The following is a 7,788-nucleotide window of genomic DNA, read 5'->3' as shown; positions in this document are numbered from 1 at the left end:
CAGAGAGTGTAACTCCAGGAAAGTGTGTGCACAGGGGTGCCAGTCCTGAAGCGTCCTCTCATCGATTACCAACAAGGGACAACTGGGAGAGGGGAGGAGCAAAGTAAGATATGCAGAAAAGGAGGAGAAGCAAGAAGGAATCTGGACCATCCCAAGGTCACTGTGCACGGCTAACTGTATAACTGACTGCAGATGTGATCGGGAACGCGGACTATGACGGTGAACACCCAAGGTCGAAAAACACTAAAATCACCTCCACAGAACGCCTCCCTCCTCGGACCCCTGCTCCAGAGAATCCCAAGGGAATCAAGCAGAATGACAAGGGAAAGGAGAAAGAAGCACTTATCCAGAGCTAATCCTAAAGACACACCTCCAGGAACTTCAATCACCTGAAAACCAACCAGGAACCAGAAGCAAATAAAAAACTTCTATGTAACTGATCAATACTCACCAGAGACGTCAAGTTCATGAAAGCAAGGAAAGAATCCGGAACTGTTACAGACTGGAAGAATCTGAGGAGACACAACTAGAAGCAAGGTGGGATCCTAAAGCAGATCTTGAAACAGAAAAGGAACATTAGGTAAAAACTAGTGAACTTCACACAGGATACAATAACAATATTGTACCAATTGTTAACTTCCTGGTTTTGATCATTGTACTAGGGTTATGTAAGTCGCTATCATTAGGGGAAGCTGGGTGAAGGATATACGTGAGCTCCATTTTTGCAATTCTTCTGAAATTCTTTTAAAATAAAAAGAGTGTTTTGTCTTCTAAAGGACTGCTATGCAGCCAGCAGAGTCCTGGTAAGAATGCAGTCATTCTCACCAAACGTGGTTTTGCTGAATTGTCGGTGAATGTAGCTTATTTATTTAGCAACCATGGATACTGTTCTCTCAAGAAACCTACAGTTCTTCTGTGAAGCTTATAAGTATCACACAGAAGGAGGAGGACAGCTAGAAGTAACACAATGAGAAGGGGCAGGGAGGGAGAAAGAACTAGAACACCACAAGGGCAGATGGGGCCCTCCAGAGGCAGCCCCCTGTTCCAGCACAGTCGCTGATGTCTTTATGATCTAACTCCACTGGTGCAACAAATGTTTATGGAGCCCTGTGCCAGACCCTGAGCTGGGGCCACAGTGATGAATAAGATTGGGTTCTTCCCCTCCAAAGGCTCACAAATAGGGAGGCATGTATGCACAAACACAAAAAAATCTTCTGCAATTTCTATCATTTTGAAATGTGAAGTGTATCATGGGGCCCCAGATGAAGGAGATATTAATTCAACCTAAGGGAAAACAAGGTCAGAGAAGCTGCTGAAGAAGGGGGCATTTGGATGTTAGAGACGGCTGGAGCCCAAGGGGTGAGGGGGAGAGTGATTGGAATAGAACCTAGAGAGGTGGGCAGGGATCAGAAAGGACCCTGACTGTCCTTTCCAGTGTGGACCTGACCGTGTAGCAACGGGTAACTATTAAAGGGCTTAAGCAAGGGTGTGGCTTGATTTAAGGCAGTGCCAAGGCTGCAGTGGAAGGGTGTCCTTTCTTCCAGACTGAGCTGAGAAAAGGTTACATTGACGGCAGCCTGTGCCGTGCTTTAGGGGGAGCGGGATGCTTGTAGCACGTTGTATGCCAGTGAAGATGAACAAGGTGACAGTCCAAAAAGAGATGCTGAGAAACAGCTTATTCCCCACATGGTCAAATTCACGAGACTCTGCAGGACCGCTGCCCTGCCTCTTCCCAAGTGCAAAGGCTCAGCTACTCCAGTCTGAGGGTGTCAACTGTTCTGTACTGCATTCGGGTGACATGATTAACATACTTCTCAGGGACAAGTTCTCCCAGCAGCATTTCAAGTCCACCCTGGTCAGCTCAAAACAAATAGCAGACAGACTGCCTCCTAAGGGATGGCAAAAAAGGGGCCCATCTGTCTCTGCCAGTCTGGTTTCCAGCTCTCCTAGGTTCCTGAGCTGCTGAGCCTACGTTAAGAGGAGCGGATGCCGGGGGCAGTGAAACTCCCCACAGCCATCTTGCTGGGTTCTGGGATTTCCTGTTCTTTTTTTTTTTTTTTTTTCCTTCTCCAGGGCTCAAACACAGAGCCACCTGCAGCCCTGAGTCCTTCATGTGTTCAGTTATCCAAGAAAATACTGGCCTGTGGGGACAGACTCTTTTTATTTGGGGAGCATTAAAAAGAAAAGATTTAAAAAAAAAAAAAAAAAGAAAAGAAAAGATTTTTTTTTTCCTTTTTTTTTTTTTTTTTTTTTGCGGTACGCGGGCCTCTCACTGTTGTGGCCTCTCCCGCTGCGGAGCACAGGCCCCGGACGCACAGGCTCAGCGGCCATGGCTCACGGGCCCAGCCGCTCCGCGGCATGTGGGATCTTCCCGGACCGGGGCACGAACCCGCGTCCCCTGCATCGGCAGGCGGACTCTCAACCACTGCGCCACCAGGGAAGCCCCAATTTCCTGTTCCTTTGAAATTTGTGGATGTGAGCAGGTGGCATGGGGACGTTCCCGAGTTACCAAGAGTCCCCAGGAACTCTGGTGGAGAGGACCAGGACAGAAAGGAGAGGCAGGGTTAAGAGTCCCCTTCAGAACCCTCCTACACTGTTGACGGGAATGTACGTTGGTGCGGCCACTGTGGAAAACAGTATGGAGGTTCCTTAAAAAACTAAAAATAAGAATTACCAGGGACTTCCCTGGTGTTCCAGTGGTAAAGAATCTGCCTTACAATGCAGGGGACACGGATTTGATCCCTGGTCAGGGAACTGAGATCCCACATGCCGCCGGGCAACTAAGCCCGCGTGCCACAACTACTGAGCTCGTGCACCTCAGCGAGAGAGCTCACGTGCTGCAAACTACAGAGCACACACGCCCTGGAGCCCACGTGCCACAACTAGAGAGAAGCCCACGTGCCACAACAAAGAGCCCGCACGCCGCAACGAAAGATCCCGCATGCCTCAACAAAGATCCCGCATGCTGCCACTAAGACCTGACGCGGCCAAAAATAAATTAAATAAATAAATAATAAATCTTGGGACAAAAAAGAATTACCATATGATCCAGCAATCCCACTCCTGAGCAATATACCTGGACAAAACTCTAATTCAAAAAGATACATGCACCCCTGTGTTCACAGCAGCACTATTCACAATAATCAAGACATGGAGGGGCCTTCCCTGGTGCACAGTGGTTGACAGTCCGCCTGCCGATGCAGGGCATACGGGTTCGTGCCCCGGTCCGGGAGATCCCACGTGCCGCAGAGCATCTGGGCCCGTGAGCCATGGCCGCTGAGCCTGCGCGTCCAGAGCCTGTGCTCCGCAACGGGAGAGGCCACAACAGTGAGAGGCCCGCGTACCGCAAAAAAAAAAAAAAAGACATGGAGGGACTTCCCTGGTGGTGCAGTGGTTAAGAATCTGTCTGCCAATGCAGGGGACACGGCTTGGATCCCTGGTCCGGAAAGATCCCACATGCCGCGGAGCAACTAAGCCCGTGTGCCACAACTACTGAAGCCGTGTGCCTAGAGCCCGTGCTCTGAAACAAGAGAAGCCACTGCAATGAGAAGCCCACGCACCACAATGAAGAGTAGCCCCTGCTCAATGCAACTAGAGAAAGGCCGCACACAGCAACAAAAACCCAACACAGCCAAAAAAAAAAAAATTTAAAAAAAGACATGGAAACAACCTAAAAGTTCATCGACAGATGAATGGATAAAGAAGATGTGGTACATATATACAGTGGAATACTACTCAGCCATAAAAAAGAATGAAAGAATGAAATAATGCCATTTGCAGCAATATGGATGCAACTGGAGATTATCATACTGCGTGAAGTAAGAGAAAAACAAGTACCATATGATATCACTTATATGTGGAATCTAAAATGTGACACAAATTAACCTATCTATGAAACAGAAACAGAATCACAGACACAGAGAAGAGACTGGTGGTTTCCAAGGGGGAGTGGAGTTAGGGGAGGGTTGAGGTTAGCAGATATAAGCTTTTATGTATAGAATGGATAAACAGTAAAGTCCTGCTGTACAGCACCAAGAACTATATTCAATATCTTATGATAAACCATAATGGAAAAGAATATTTAAAAAAGAAGACATATATGTATAACTGAGCCACTTTACATATATATATAACTGAATCACATATATATGTATAACTGAATCATATATATGTATAACTGAATATATATATATATCAGTAATTAACACAACTTTGTAAATCAACTACACTTCAATTAAGAAAAAGAGTCCCCTTCATACTCAGCAGCTGCTCCAGGGGAGGGGGCCACAGTCTGAAGATGCTGGACAGAAGACCCAGGCCCCAGGTGGTGCCTGATGGAGACCCTTCTGCTGGACCAAGGTTCTTAAAGGACAAGGGATTTGCCCCAGGACTCACAGCAGGTGAAAAAGAGGAGAATTGAACCCAGATTTTCTGGCTCCAAGCCCAAAGCTCCTGACCCAGACCAGAGTGAATTTCTCTCTGCTTTCTGGTACTTGGAGAAAGCAGAGCCCTCATGCGGTCCTCTGTGTTCCATCCCCATCCCTCACTGGCCAATGCCCCACAAGTGCATTGGGCACCTACTGTGTACCAGGCCAGCCCCTCCAAACCACACCCTTCCCCTGTAACATCCCCTGAAATAAGTGGTGGAAATACCCAACACACGTAAGGTTGCTATAAATGTTTTCTGCACTGTTTTGTTTATTCGTATACCATGTTCCTCCAAAACGAATCAAAGCCGCTTGAAGACACACACATACTATCATGTTTTCTCTAACAAGTGAGTAACTAGGGGCAAAGGAAACATACACACATCTCAACTTTTTAAAAATAAGTGAGTGAATTGGGACAAAGGAAAAATAAAGATAGGAAATAAAAGAAAAAACTCAGGATGACAATGAAAGATACAATGCCTGCACTTGTAAGAGGTGGACTCCAAAACTGACTTTTAGTAGCAGCCACTGTAGAGGGAAGCACCCTCTACAGAATATTCAAGAGATATTATTAAATAAGTAAAAAGAAAAAAACTATTGTTCAGAAGAAGTGAAAGTATGTTTGTTACTGAGCCTCGAAACCAAGTTCTCCCATGGACTGAATAAATATGAGTTCCTTTCCCTTTGCCCCCTCTGCCTAGAAATCTAATTCCTTCTCAGTCACCAAGTGGGGAGCCTGCCTCACCTGCCTCGGCTGGGCAGGTGCATAAAGATGAGGCACTCTTTCTTCTGTTTTTAAAACTTTTTTTATCAAACTAGATCATATATACATTAAAATGCACATAAGTGTGCTGTTCAGTAAAATTTTACAAAATACACCTGTGTACCCAGCACTCAGATCAAGAAACAACATTACCAACATGCCTAAAGCCCCCTCCCAGCCAACACCTTGCCAAGGGCAAACACTGCCCAGACTTCTAATACCATAGATGTGCTTTTCCTGTTTTGGAAATTTACATAAATAGAATCATTCAGTGTCTGGCTTCCTTTGCTCAACCCTGTGTTTGTGAGTTGCCCATACATTGCTTGCGGCTGTAGTATGTTCATCTTCATTGCTGAATTCTGTCGTGTGGCTATACCACAATTTAGTCTCCTGCAGATGGGCAGGTCCATCCATTCTTGTTCAGGAAAATAAAGACAATCACAGGTTGCACATGGGTATTTTTAACTGAGTTAACTCTTAATGATTTGTTTAAGTGCTGGAGTTTGGAAGATGCCAATGTTATTTTCCTAAATTTGACTTAAACACAGCATCTGAAAACTGTCAGTCTGGCAGCTGACATTATTTTGATCACTAAAATCCATTTTTGTAATGAAACATGTCTTAGTCCTATGGCCAAGGGAGCAAAAAACATATAGAAAAAACAAGAAATTTTTTCACTCTTTTGCAATTAGACATTCAACATTTATAGACAACACTTACTGAAACTTTACTGTGTGTCAAGAACTGTACTAAACACTTTGTATGTACTATTTCTTTCAATCCTGACAAAAACCCCAGCAAAAACTTACAGCTTTGTCCTCAGCACCTAGTGTAGGATCTAATACAAATCATACACTAGAAAGTGCTTATTAGGGGTTTCCCTGGGGGCACAGTGGTTAGGAATCCGCCTGTCAATGCAGGGGACACGGGTTTGAGCCCTGGTCTGGGAGGATCCCACATGCCTCCGAGCGACTAAGTCCGTGCACCACAACTGCTGAGCCTGCGCTCTGGAGCCCGTGAGCCACAAGTACTGAAGACCACGCGCCTAGAGCCCATGCTCTGCAATAAGAGAAGCCACTGCAATGAGAAGCCCACACACGGTGACGAAGAGTGGCCTCCACTCACTGCAACTAGAGAAAGCCCGTGCACAGCAATGAAGACACAAGGCAGCCAAAAGTTAATTAATTTTTTTTAAAAAGTAACACATGTCCATGCTTGAAATTTTTTTAAAAAGTGCTTATTAAATAAGTCAATGAATGAATAACAGCAGATACCATTTATAGAGCCCAAAGTATATACCAGAATGTGCCAAATGTTTATATTCATTATCCTATTCAGTCTTCTCAACAAACCTGAGATAACATAGGAGACCACTTTGGGGGTGTTGCCCACCTCACAGGTCCCCACTTTCTCTGAAAATTACCCCCTGCTTAAGACAGGGACTGGCAACCAACCAGACTGGGGACCAGCCGTGCCTACCAGATCACCCACAGTTGTCAGCATGCCACAACAGAAGGACCCACACTATCCTAATAGGGGGCACACCTAGAGCACAGAGCTCTGGTGACCGGAGGGAAGTGTGCTGCTGGGACGCATAGGATGTCTGGTACAAAAGGCCACTTCTCCCAGGTCGGGAAATGTAACCAACTACGAGATACACAGAAATAAAAACAGCAAATTAGGCAACATGAGGTGACAGAGGAACATGTTCCAAATGAAGGAACAAAATAAAACCTCAGAAGAAGAACCAAGTGGAGTGGAAATAGGCAACCTACCCAATAAAGAGTTCAAAGTAATGATCATAAAGATGATCAAAGAACCCAGGAGAAGAATGGATAAACAGAGTGAGAAGCTAGAAGTTTTTAACAAAGAATTAGAAAATATAAAGAGGAACCAAATAGAAATGAAGAATATAATAGCTAAAATGAAAAATACACTAGTAGGAATCAACAGTAGATTAAATGATACAGAAGAATAGATCAGTTAGTTGGAAGACAGAGTAGTGGAAATCACTGATGCTGAACAGAAAAAAGAATAAAAATAAATGAGGACAGTTTAAGAGACCTCTGGGACAACATCAAGCATGCTAACACTCTCATTACGGGGTCCCAAAAGAGAAGAGAACGAGAAAGGTTCAGGGAACATATTTGAAGACGTAATAGCTGGAAACTTCCCTAACGTAGGAAAGGAAACAGAAGTCCAAGTCCAGGAAGCACAGCATCCCAAACAGGGCCAACCCAAAGAAGACCACAACAAGACACATTGTAATTAAAATGGCAAAATTTTTTTTAAAAGAGAGAATATTAAAAGCAGCAAGGGAAAAGCAACAAGTTACATACAAGGGACCTCCCATGAGGCTATCAGCTGACTTTTCAGCAGAAACTTTGAAGGCCAGAAGGGAGTGGCATGATATATTTAAAGTGATGAAAGGGAAAAGCCTACAACCAAGAATACTCTACCCAGCACAGCTTTCATTCAGATATGATGGAGAGATCAAAAGTTTTACCTACAAGCAAAAGCTAAAGAGTTCAGCACCACCAAACCAGCTTTACAAGAAATGTTAAAGGGACTTCTCTAAGCAAAAAAGAAAAGGCC

This window comes from Physeter macrocephalus, chromosome 17 (genome assembly GCF_002837175.3).
Source record: "Physeter macrocephalus isolate SW-GA chromosome 17, ASM283717v5, whole genome shotgun sequence".
Lineage (NCBI taxonomy): Eukaryota > Metazoa > Chordata > Mammalia > Artiodactyla > Physeteridae > Physeter > Physeter macrocephalus.
The sequence above is the reverse complement of the archived record's forward strand: the minus strand, read 5'-3'. Positions refer to the sequence as shown.